The sequence below is a fragment of the Canis lupus genome, chromosome 11 (genome assembly GCF_003254725.2).
Source record: "Canis lupus dingo isolate Sandy chromosome 11, ASM325472v2, whole genome shotgun sequence".
In the NCBI taxonomy this organism is placed as follows: domain Eukaryota; kingdom Metazoa; phylum Chordata; class Mammalia; order Carnivora; family Canidae; genus Canis; species Canis lupus.
In genome coordinates, this window is record NC_064253.1 from 6622826 (window position 1) to 6634844 (window position 12019).

Genomic DNA, 12019 nt, shown 5'->3' on the forward strand with positions numbered 1-12019 from the left:
GGAGGCCGGCCCAGGACTCCAGGCAGTCCAGGCAGAGCAAAGCAAAAAAAAAAAAAAAAAAAAAAAAAAAAAAAAGCAATCAAAACCCCCACGACCCTGTGAGACCGACCACACCTCCTAAAGGGGACAACCGCGTCGCTAGTAAACCTTGTCAGCGGAGGGAAGCAGGGATTGCTACAACAGGGACAAGGCTTTCAAGTTCAAGGCCCCGAGTCACATCCGAATGGAACAAATGGCCGTGGCAGCAGCAGTTCTAATTAAGAGGTCACAATTTTATTTGAGTCCGCTGGGTGAAGAGCCGGGCTTTCTGGATTTCTCCTGGTTTGATTGTTTTCAGCTTATAATACAAATTCTTTTTTTTTTTTCTCCTGCAATTATGTGAAATTACAGTGGGCAAGGAACCGTTTTGCATACGGATGCCCTCTGATGTGTCTTTCAAGCAGCCCGCGAGGGTCATTTGCAGTGCAGCCAGGGCGGGAGGGTGGTCCAGACTCGGTTTAAAGAGTATAATCTGACTGCGTCCTGTAAGGACTTTGATCGCTTCTCCCAATAATCATGCTTGTCAGAAAAAGGGGTGGGAGTGGGGTCAGAATCACTCACCGCCCGTCACAACTTCTGCCGAAAGAGCCGATGTTATGATCTGCTAATTATGTTGCCGCAATTAAGAAGTTGGGGCTGATGGCTCAGAGCTTCCAATCCATAAAGATCGGCAGCTAGTTTAGCTGAAATGCTACATCCTGTGACCTGTTTTTAATTGACTTCCCTCCTCCCAAGTCTTCAAAGCAGGGCCCTGCCAAAGCCACCAAGCTCTGACTTTGAAGCTCCCTTGAAAAAGAGAGAGAGAGAAAAAAATAAAGGCCAAAAGTCAAGGGCTTTCAACCACATATGTTTTAAGGCCAAATTTACCAATGTCTTTTTTTTTTTTTTTTTTTACACAAATGTCTTTTTTTTTTTTTTAAGTTTCTCAGAAGGGTACTTTTAGTGAGTTCTTTGATCTGGAAAAACAAAACAAAACAAAAAAGAAACCGAGACATGCCATATTGATCACGTTTAAAAAAATCATATTTAACAATTGGTGTAAAAAAAAAAAAAACAATTGGTGTAGTTACAAGTGTCTGCTTTTCTAATATTTTTCTGATGATTGAAGTTTAACATTTCTGGTACGTATGGAATAGCAGATCAGCTCCCTTTTTTTCCTTTGAAATACCTCTTCTGTAGTGTAAGTAGCACATAATGGCTGAGGGCTGGTTCTCTTGGGCAACCTTTGCTGAACCCCGTGGACGGCCACCCGTGACTCACGGTTCTGTGAGGTGCCATCCATGAGTTCATGGTCTGTGCTCAGGGAACACATCATTGTCTATAACCACCTTTAGTTATATTACTTATGTTACAGAAATAAAATCCTGGTAATTTGATGTTAATCGATTATTTGCCAAGATCAGACACCTCTGAAGAAGATTTGCAAATGTCTGGAAGAAAACAAGGTATCCCAGCCCATTTTATATGAATCTTTTGGTGACAGATTCAGGTAAGTGTTTAGAACATTAAAAAAAAGGGGGGTGGTGGGGGGAAGCTCCTTGAAAGTGCCAGCAGTACTTGCAAAGACTGTTTCTTTGGGCCTAGAATACACTACAGCCCATTTAGTTTGGTTCCTGTTCACGGATGTCCAAGTCAAAGCTAGCTCCGTTTTTTTTGTATTGGCATCCCCTTGTCATTTTGGCAGTATCAAATGCCTTGGGTTCTTTATAGGACAGCAGTTTGTATTTGTATAATGCTTTTCCACTTAGAACTCCCCAACCCCATCCCTGCCCAGTATAAAATCATTCAACCCCACCCCAATCCTATAAGGCAAGTACTATTGTTACCTCTATTTTAGAGATGTAGAGACCTAGGTTCACAGAGATTTACTAAGTTTTAGTAAGTGAACCAAGACCAGGTCTTCTGATCCCTGGTCTTTGTACCCACTGTGTGCATCTCTTCTCTCAATGCATCAAGGCTTAATGTCCTAAAGGGTTTTGGGGTGGGGGGGAGCAGTGTTTAACCCATGACTCTGTGTCAATACTCTAGTCAGAATCCTACATGCTCTTTATTTTGGGAAACTTGCAAGACCCTTATCACCTAAAAGCACCTGTTGGCATTCAAAATCATTCATTCATCACTTTTTTGAAGCACTGTTGTTTACCAGACTCGATTTTAGCCATGAGGATACCTCAAGCAAACATAACCAATCTGTCTGTCCTTCTTGGGTAGGAGGGGAAATAGAAAATAGGTGTGTAACAAAAATACTTCCTGGGATGCCTGAATGGCTCAGCGGTTAAGCATCTGCCTTCAGCTTAGGTTGTGATCCCGGGGTCCTGGGATTGTGTCCCACATCGGGCTCCCCATGAGAAGCCTGCTTCTCCCTCTGCCTGTATCTCTGCCTCATTCACGTCTCATGAATAAATGTCTCTGAATAAATGTCTGCCTCATTCATGTCTCATGAATTTATTCATGTCTCATGAATAAATAAATAAATCTTTAAAGGAAAAAATACTTTCTGATAGCTATCAGCATTTTGGAGAAAGTGGAGGAAGGGAATATGTTGAAGACTGACTGGGGGTGGTGATTGGAGGTGGTGTCTTAGGTGGTGTGGGAGGTAGTATTGTAGTAGGGTGTTCCTTGTCAGCCTGCTCCCAAACACTCAAATGAATGTGTTTTATAAATTATTTGCTGGTCAGCATGTGGATTCAGCCTATGTATTGCATGAGATCTTCCAGAGAGAATGGTTTTCATTTTACAGATAAAAACTAAGAGAGAGGGGTACCTGGGTGGCTCAGTCAGTTAAGCATCCGCCTTCCGCTCAGGATCTCAGAGTCCTGGGATGGAGTCCCGCAGGGGGCTCAGCTGGGATCCTGCTTCTCTCTCTTCCTCTCCCTCTGTGCTCTCTCCCTCTCTCTCTCAAATAAATAAATAAAATCTTTTAAAACAAAACAAAACAAAGAGAGAAAGAAGTCAAGGCACTTGGTCAGGGTCATGCAGATGATTCCTGTGCGATTAGAGCCACATTCTAGGTTTCCTGACAACCACAATAGAGATCCTTCCATCACACCGGACAGCATTTATCCACAAGTGCCTGTGGGTCCTTCCTCACTTAGGCCAAAGGCCGGGGAGAGCTAAGCAGAGAGACAAGCATTGTTATCCCTCGTATGCTCAGGGTCACGTTCCCTGACAGCACGCTCACCCTGAGCATGCTAGCGTGGATGTAACCTAATTGTAAGCTTCCAGACTATTGGTTAGAAGAGAAGGAAGCAACAGGATTTTAGGCACAGCTACAAAGACTTCACTTGTGTGTGGCCATCAGGTGTGGATTTTCCAGGCCTCTGAGGACCTCTGTGCTGTGGCCATTCTTTGTGGACAACTGCAGACAAAGGGCTTGGCAAGGCCAGTGGTTCTCAGGCTGTGTATGCCATGGAAAGCCAGCCAGGTCAGCTGAGACCGAAACAGTCAGTGGGTCGGATGCCAGGATTTCACCTCTCTGTGTCTGTGGCGGAGACCTGGAAACAAACTGGCCTCAAACAAAGCCTCTCGGCCACATGTGCTAGACCCAGGCCACCCTCACAGCCTGCTGTTTCAGGCTGTTTCGTCATCTTTGGCTCTAATGTTGGAAAAGTGCTTTCATGTAATTGAAACAGTGAGACATTTTATTTTCTCACGATAGAAAGAATGCGTGTTCCCTACAGGCAATTGAGGAATGATCGAGGACCACAAGACATTTACATCACTTGGGGCTTCTGGGAGGCTCAGGGGCTCAGTCCATTAAAAGTCTGCCTTCGGCTCAGGTCATGATCCTGGGGTCCTGGGATGGAGTCCCACGTCGGGCTTCCTGCCCAGCAAGGAGTCTGCTTCTGTCTCCCTCTCCCTTTGCTCCTTCCTACCACTGGTTCTCTCTCTCTTTCTCTCTCTCAAATCAATAAATAAAATCTTAAAAAAAAAAAAAAAGAAAATTTACATCCTTTGTCCTCACCCGATCACCTGACAGCCCTCGTTCATAAATGCAAAGTAAAGTCCTAGTCTGTCTTTCTAGAACTTAAAATACGCTTCTAAAAATAATTTTAAAAATGGGCTCATCCTGTAAATTGCTTTGCAACTGGCTAATTTTTTATTTTTCTTAATGCTATCAGAATACATCTGAATTTGTATTGCCTGCCTGCTACAGCTCAGCTACAAAAGTTCTGTGAAATAGCTGCTACAATTCCTATTTTATAGCCAAAGAAATGAGGGTTCTGAGATTATTCTTCCTCTCCATTCTCTCATGAGATAACCTCATTCCTGGCTAGGTCTCATGGTTCATTTGTTAGCTCTAGTTCCAAATCTTCTTGTCAGCCCTGACCTTTCCTCTTGGCCTTAGATTTTTATATCCAGTTGCCTTCTTGACATCTCAATTGGATCTCAGAGGTGCTTAGGACTCAACCCTTCCAAAATTGTGCACAGGTAGTCAGCATGGTGATGTATGAGGGCCTGCACCTCTGTCATCTCCAACCTTGGTCTGGGATCCCGACTTAGCCCATCACCAGCAGGGCACCCTTGACTTTCTTGAACTTATTTGCTCCACAGCAGCTGGAGGATCTTTTCAGAATGCAAATCCAATTATGCCATCACCAGCTTCTAGCACTTGAATGACTTTGGCCTGCTCTTCAGGTGAAGACCAAGATCCTTCACCCAGCCGCCATGTTCTGCTGGCCTCCCTGTCTGGCCCCAGTTCATGCCTGTTCCTCATGTTCTGCTCTTCCATCACACAGACGTTCCTGTGGTTTGCTTAACTAAGCCTCAGTGGGCATTTTGGACTTGTTCCTTCTGCTGGAATGTCCTTGCTGCCTCACCCCCACCCCCAAATCTTCATTGGCCCCAGAATTCCTACTTTGCCTTTCAATGCCAGCCCCATCACACCATCTTGAGATAAGACTTCCTTGATCCACTGTGACCACATCAGTTTTCTTGTATCGTTCACTGTGTTAGCACAGTGCCCCTCTTCTCTGTAGCTCTTACTGTAGCTGTAAATTCATTTGTAGGATTCTCTGATTAAAGACTGTAATGCTGTTTAGGATGTAAGCTCCATGGGGGAGGGGCCATACCTGTTTGTGTCCACCATTATATCTTTTTTATCCCCTTAATCTTAATTTTTAACAATTTTTTAAGGATTTTGTTTTGTTTTTAAGTAATCTCTCCACCCAACGTGAGGCTCCAACTTACAACCCTCAGATCAAGAGTTGTATGCTCTATTGACTGAGCCAGCCAGGCGCTCCCTACCAATACACCTTTATTGCATAAAGCACTGACTGGCACATTTCGTCATTAACTATGTGTTGAGTGAATGAGCTGTATAACTCATCAAGATTTACTCAGCTAAAGGGGCTAAGCCTGAATGGAATCCACCATTTGTCCTATGATGTGGTGATATCAGGAGGGCATAGAGCATTAAACGTATTTATGTGAAATATAGCATGCTATCCTCCAATGTTCAGGACCATTTCCAAGATCTCTGAACCTACCTGTGTCTGCTTCAACCATCCATCCCTACCTACCTGCCTACAGAAAGGGAAGCATTCGCATTGTTCGCCAAAGAGTATTTCACTGTTATAGCATTGTTTCTATTCATACATTTTGAGGTATACACATCCCTTGATTCATAGCTAAGCCTCGGGTTAGACCCTAGGGAGGAAAGCAAAGAAGAAAGCGTGCTTTAGGACAACATATAGAGAGGCATGAGGGAGAAGCCAAGGGACAGTGGTGGCAAAGTCAGGTTTCACAGGGTTGGGATGGTATGAATGAAGAGGAGAGAGGAACTACAGACTATATGAACTGGAAGAGATCCCAGAAACCCTCTCATTGAGCCTTCTAATTTTGCTGACTTCTTTGTTGTGGTCACGTTCACATGTTTAGCTCTTGGGAGCTCCAGACTAAACCTCATACATCTTCCTCATAGAGAATAAAAGTCCCAAATACTTCTATGTTAGCACATCAACAAGTCCTAACTGAACGTTCACCATAGAGCTCCATATATTTAGTATGGGGAGTGTTGGGAAAAGCTAGTGAATGAATAGCCACAATCAACAATAATAGTCATAATGAGAGCAGTATTTTGTGTTAATATGATGCTTTACCATTTGCAAATTACCTTTGTGTGCTGCCTTTCATGCGAGCCTCACAAAAGCGTTGCAGTAGACTGGGCACGATTCTGCATTGGAGGAAAGATTGCATGACTTGTCCAAAGCCACAGGTCCACGAAATGGCAGAGCTTGGCCCCAAATTCAGATCCCCAGACTCCAAGCTTCGTGACTGTTCCGTTGCTTCTTGGTGCCTCTCGTATGTTAAGTGTAAAAACATACACAGCAGTTCTCCAAAATCTCTGTGACGTCCCCCGCAGAGGTGAAGGCTTGCCTTCCAAGTGTAAGAACACGCGAGGAAAAACACAGAACCTGATCTAAAGCCACCGTAACCTCACTTAGGCTCAGCCTGACTCTCACCATGAGGCAGGATGTCAGGGCTCATGGGGGGTGGCGGGCAGCAATGCTATGCCAGGTTCAGCAGGGAGGACTGGATTAGGATTCTCATTGTGAAGATGTACTGAGCCCATCACATGCATTCCTTTCACACTTGAGAGGATTGGAATCTATTTCTATTTGCAAACACATCTACCTTGATACAAAAATCATAAAAAAGCAGAAATGTTATTTCTTTGAAAATAATTCACTGTTATCCTTCCATTTCAATCATTTGGTGAGTTTTGAATGTATTTTTTTCCCCAAAGTCCCTGAAAAGGTGTTCCCCCCTCCCTCTTTTAAGCAGCTTGCCTTTTCTTTCCTTCTCTTGATGTGACGTAAGTACATGTTTTGCTTCTGTCTGCTATTCCAGCTGGTAACCTGCAGGTAGTTGGATGAAAGAGGCTTTCTCTCAACTCAGGCAGTGCCCCACATCCCACCCCAAACACAGATACACACACACACACACATATACAAACACTCTGGATTACAATAGTTTGACGTACAGGATGCTCTGCAGAAAGAGGGCAGTTCACTCCTACCCATGGTCCCGTGTGGGCCGGCTCAGGGAAATGAAATTGGCTGCTCTCCGTGCAAATCAGCATCCCGGAAGGGGAAGGTCTGGGTCAAGAGGAAGGAATATTCCATCCTGAGGAAGAAAGATTAGGTTTACTTGGTAGGAGCTCTTGAGGAGAGCTTCCAAATTTACAATGCACTGCAGCTCTTAATTTAGCATGCTCTCAGCCTGAGATTACTAATCTGTATTTAGAAGAAAGGCACATTCATTATTGTTATTAAGCAATCTAATTTTAGAACTATTACTAGAATAAAACTCAGGAATATGATAATATTTAACTAGAAATGTGACTAATAAAGCTCCCCATATTTCCACATTTAGCTACTGAAGACTGTAATTAAACGTAAATAGTGCAACAAGGAAACTTCTTTTGGGTGCCATGGTAAAGAAGGAATTGCTTTTAGCCAGCACTGTTTGGCTGAATGAGCTTCTGAAGTGACAGATTGCTTCTTCAGATTTGGTCACATCATTTAGATGAGAGACTATAGGCGTGTGTGTGTGTGTGTGTGTGTGTGTGTGTTAGGCAGAGACCAGATGTCACTCCTAGTTATCACAGGACATTTGTGACCACCTCAGTACAGATCAACAGGGAACTACTTTGGATGGTGATGACAGAGGGTTCGGGGCACAGATGACACATGGAGGCTAAGTAGCTCAGCCTTCACTCACATGTGGTGTATCATATACAGTTTGTTACCATTTTATTTATTTATTTTTTATTTTTTTTATTTTTATTTTTATTTATTTTTTTTAGTTTGTTACCATTTTAAATTTCCCTTCCTCTTTTTTTTTATACCTCCTCTCTCTCTCTCTCTCTTTCTTTCTTTCTCTCTCTGCCTACTATCTTTTGCCTTCTGGCTAAGACTTCTAAAACAGTGAGAGTTAAGGATGATGATTTTAGTTATGTTTGCCTTCTTGAATTTGATAAGAAAACTTATGGTTTGCATTGAATTAGATGCCACTTGAGTGTTTTATGTTTGTCTTCTCTCTGTCTCAGAAAGTCATGACATTTGCTGCTAGACCCCAAAGAGCCCTCTGGAGTGAGGGGACCTTTAAGATCTTTATGATTTAAGATCCATATGGTTCAGTTCCCAGCCTTACCTTCCTCAGGCCTGCCTAGCTTTGTCTGCATGTCCAGGACCAGTTCCTGACCTGAGTCAGGAGACTTTTGGGAGGCTAGCCTGACATGCTGGGGTGAATATTAAGTTGTCTTTAAATGTCAATACCTCACTGAACTTACGTTCTGGCTCCGACATACAGATTTCTGCCCTATCCCCAAGACTTGGTCTTTACTCTGTACTGAGTTCTAGCTAATAAGTGAATCTTTGAGCTTCTGTCTCTATAAATCGCCTATGACAAGCAGTGGTCAATATAGTGGCTCTGGACCAGAGTGCCTGGGTTCAAATCCTCGTTCTTCTACTTATTGGCTGTTTGAACTTAGGCAAGTTTTTGGTGCATCCTCACTTGTCAAATTAGGATAATGGCAGTACTTGTCTCACAAGGATGTTGTGAGCTTTAAATTAAATAATACATAGGAAGACCAGAGAAACATGCTTGGCGCATAGTATGGTGTTCACTAAGAATATGTAGTTGTCATCGCCAGTGGAAAATGTACCAGTACTATTACCTATTTTGAATTGTAGCTGAGTTCCTTCTGTCAACCCTCTCTCAGGTCTGGTTGTCCACTGTGTGACTTTATCTGGGTGGTTAGGGATCTGCTACCCGCTGTTAGACTCACCTTGGCAGGACACTGCATTACCACGTATTGTCCATTGGAGAAACGAGTATTTAAAACTACCTAAACCATCATACTGCCCGACCTCAGGTCACATAAAACCATGGTACTTAATTGATTTGTTTGGTTACATATCCATTTAACCTAAGATCCAGCATTAACACTGTGCCAGGACATAAAATAAATATGAAATAATGTATGACATGGCCACTGCTCTTGATGCACTTAACACTTGAGTTGAAAAGACAGATATTGTGATTACTAGAGGACAAGTGATGAATGGACAGCCCAGGGGGGAAGTGAGATCTGAGTTGACGCCTGCAATTTTAAAATAGGGTATAATGACTTTTAAATTCTTTTTCTAGAGTCCATGAACAAAAGTATTTGCTCCCCACTTCTTTTAATTAGCTGAGTGCCAACACTTTCTTTTTCTCTTGATCTGAAGAAGGAGGAGGGCATGCCAGTTGGGGTACTAACATTTCAGTAGATTCCAGTTCGGCAATATTATTTACAACTAATGTCATGAACTCAATTGACTCATTCTGCTCTTCCTGTACTATTTTCCAAATTTTCTTTTATCTGTCTGTTACCTGCACTGTTATTTACTTACGAGTGTTAAGTTCCTGTCTTTTTATTTAAATAACTTATTAAAATTTTATCACTACCTTAAATAGAAAAGCAGTATATCTTGACATAACAAAGGAAACACAGAACTCTTTAAATTTTTAAGTTAGCCATGAAGGCCATCTCAAATTGGCTCATGTAGCACCCCTGGGAATCTCTGGCCTTCCCATTCTGATGCCCCTTTGGAAAGGAGCCCTGGACAGTGAGTTCATTGAGGTCTGTTCCAATACTGCTTGACAGTTGCCCTCCGTCCATTCTACTTACCTGTCATCACTCTGGTCCTTACTTTATTTTCTTCATAACATGTATTCTTTACTAAAATTGTATTGTTAATTTGTTTCCTAGCCTATTGTGTGTCTCATGACTTATAAACTGCAAGAGAGCAAGGACTCTGTCTTATTCACTGCTGCTCCCCAGGGCTCCACGTACATTGGCACCGAGTAGCCCGGCTTTCATACCTCTATACTGAGAAACTGCTATGATGTACAAAACTGGGTTTAGGTAACATAACCCTGCTTGCTAGATCAGCACTATATGACCCGATGTTTTTCCTTTTTGTGTCTCTGAAAGGTCCACTATGACTTTGGACTTTGACTACCCATGGGGGCTCACAAGATCCTTTCACTTCTCTGATCCTCTGCAAATCTTCAGAACTTTGGGCTCTACTTTCTTGCATTCATTTCTCTTGCTTTCTTAAAGTGAGCTTCCTGGCACCAATTTCTTTCCTCCCTAGACCTCCCTTAACAGGGCTGGATTCCTCTGTTCAAATAGATCCCTGGCCTGCCCATCATTATGCTTCCATGTGACCAAAAAAAGCCAGACAGCATTTCTCTTACAGCAATTCAATCATCCTGGATGGAGTGCTTTAACATGTTCAAAATCAACTATAGGACAAAGACAAGTGCATTTGTCCATCTTTGCCAAGAGTAGGCTTAGCTGGAGGCTGAGGTATGTCCCTCAGTTTTAGTTCTTGGTATTTGTTGGTATTTTTCATTCTTAAGGCAATAAGTGTATGATCATCCGGAATGTTTTTCCCAGTAGATTTAGATGATATTAAATAGATTTGGATGAATTTTTATCCCTGTCTTTCAAATGTTTTGCTTGATGTTAATATATACCAATCAGAATTGTTTCAAGAGATAAGGTGACTGGTATCTGAGATAGAGAAATGTTGTATTTCCATCTATAGGGTGTCTGGTGGGCTCAGTCAGAAGAGCATGTGGATCATAATCACGGAGTCGTGAGTTTGAGCCCCACATTGGGTTTAGAGATTACTTAAATAAACTTTAAAAACAATTTCAAGGGCACCTGGGTGGCTCACTTGGTTAAGTGTCTGTCTTCAGCTCAGGTCATGATCCTGGGGTCCTGGGATCTGGCTCCTTGGTCAGCCAGGAGTCTGTTTCTGTCTTTCCTCATGCTCCTTCCACTGCTCAACCCTTCATGCTTCTCTCTCTCAAAAAAAAAAAAAAATCTTAAAAAAATTAAGGTATTTCCATCTAGTTTTTTATTCTTCAACAACGTTTCCCTGCTTTATTAGATAATGGTAAGTCAAGGGGGTGAAAACACACACCTATTTCCTCTGACAAATCCAATGCCCGTTAAGGCTGGTTGATTGGTGAAAACACACACCTATTTCCTCTGACAAACCCAGTGCCCGTTAAGGCTGGTTGATTAAAGGAACCATACTTCTTGGTGATAAATGACTCAAAGTCCACGATATAAGGCTAATGCACTTTCAGTGAAATCCTTCATGTTGTGGAAGGGGAAACAAGGTTACAAATTTGAGAGTGATAAAAATGATTAGTATTGGATACGATGTCTCATCAGTGACACAGGAAGTTAATTAGTTATTTTTAATATGGTGACTGAGCTGATCCCCATAGGAACAGTGCTTATGATTTCGTAAATGAAAAATATTTTTACAAGGGCTGAGAGACTTCCTGGTTTGGTTAAAGTTAGGAGGAAAACATGCCGAGTGGTTAAACTGATTGTAGACAAAGATGATTCATCTTAAAGTTGCTTTATTTTGATAAAATAAGTCACATGCAGTATTTGAAGGATCTTAGACCTGCATCTGTTGAAAATGGGACCTTTCTAACTCAATACTAATTGTCAATGACATCAAGTCATATTACCTTCTTCAAGCACACAAAGCATTTGCTCTGTGGGAATAAGTTCAAATTGTGATGGTAACAGACCTAAGCTACAAAGATATTCTTTAATGCACCGAGGGCATATTTTATTAGCAAATCCTTGTGCGGTCCTAAGGCATTGATTGTTATAATTTGCTTAAGGGCCTAACTTGTTTTGAGAGAGTCATTCACAAACTGGCAGGATTTGGCTGATTATAGAAAAGAACAGCCCTCACGACAAAAGTGAAAAATGCTAGTGCTACTGAGACAGAGAAGCCCAGGGTCAGAAAAGGGCCAGTGTGATTCCCAAAGGCAAACTGTCCAGATAGAAGCTGAGGAATCACCTAAACAGTGGCGAGACATAAGACAAAGCGATTTGCATAGCGCTTCCTGTACCTGTTTCCTTGATTTTATTTTTATTATTTTTATTTTA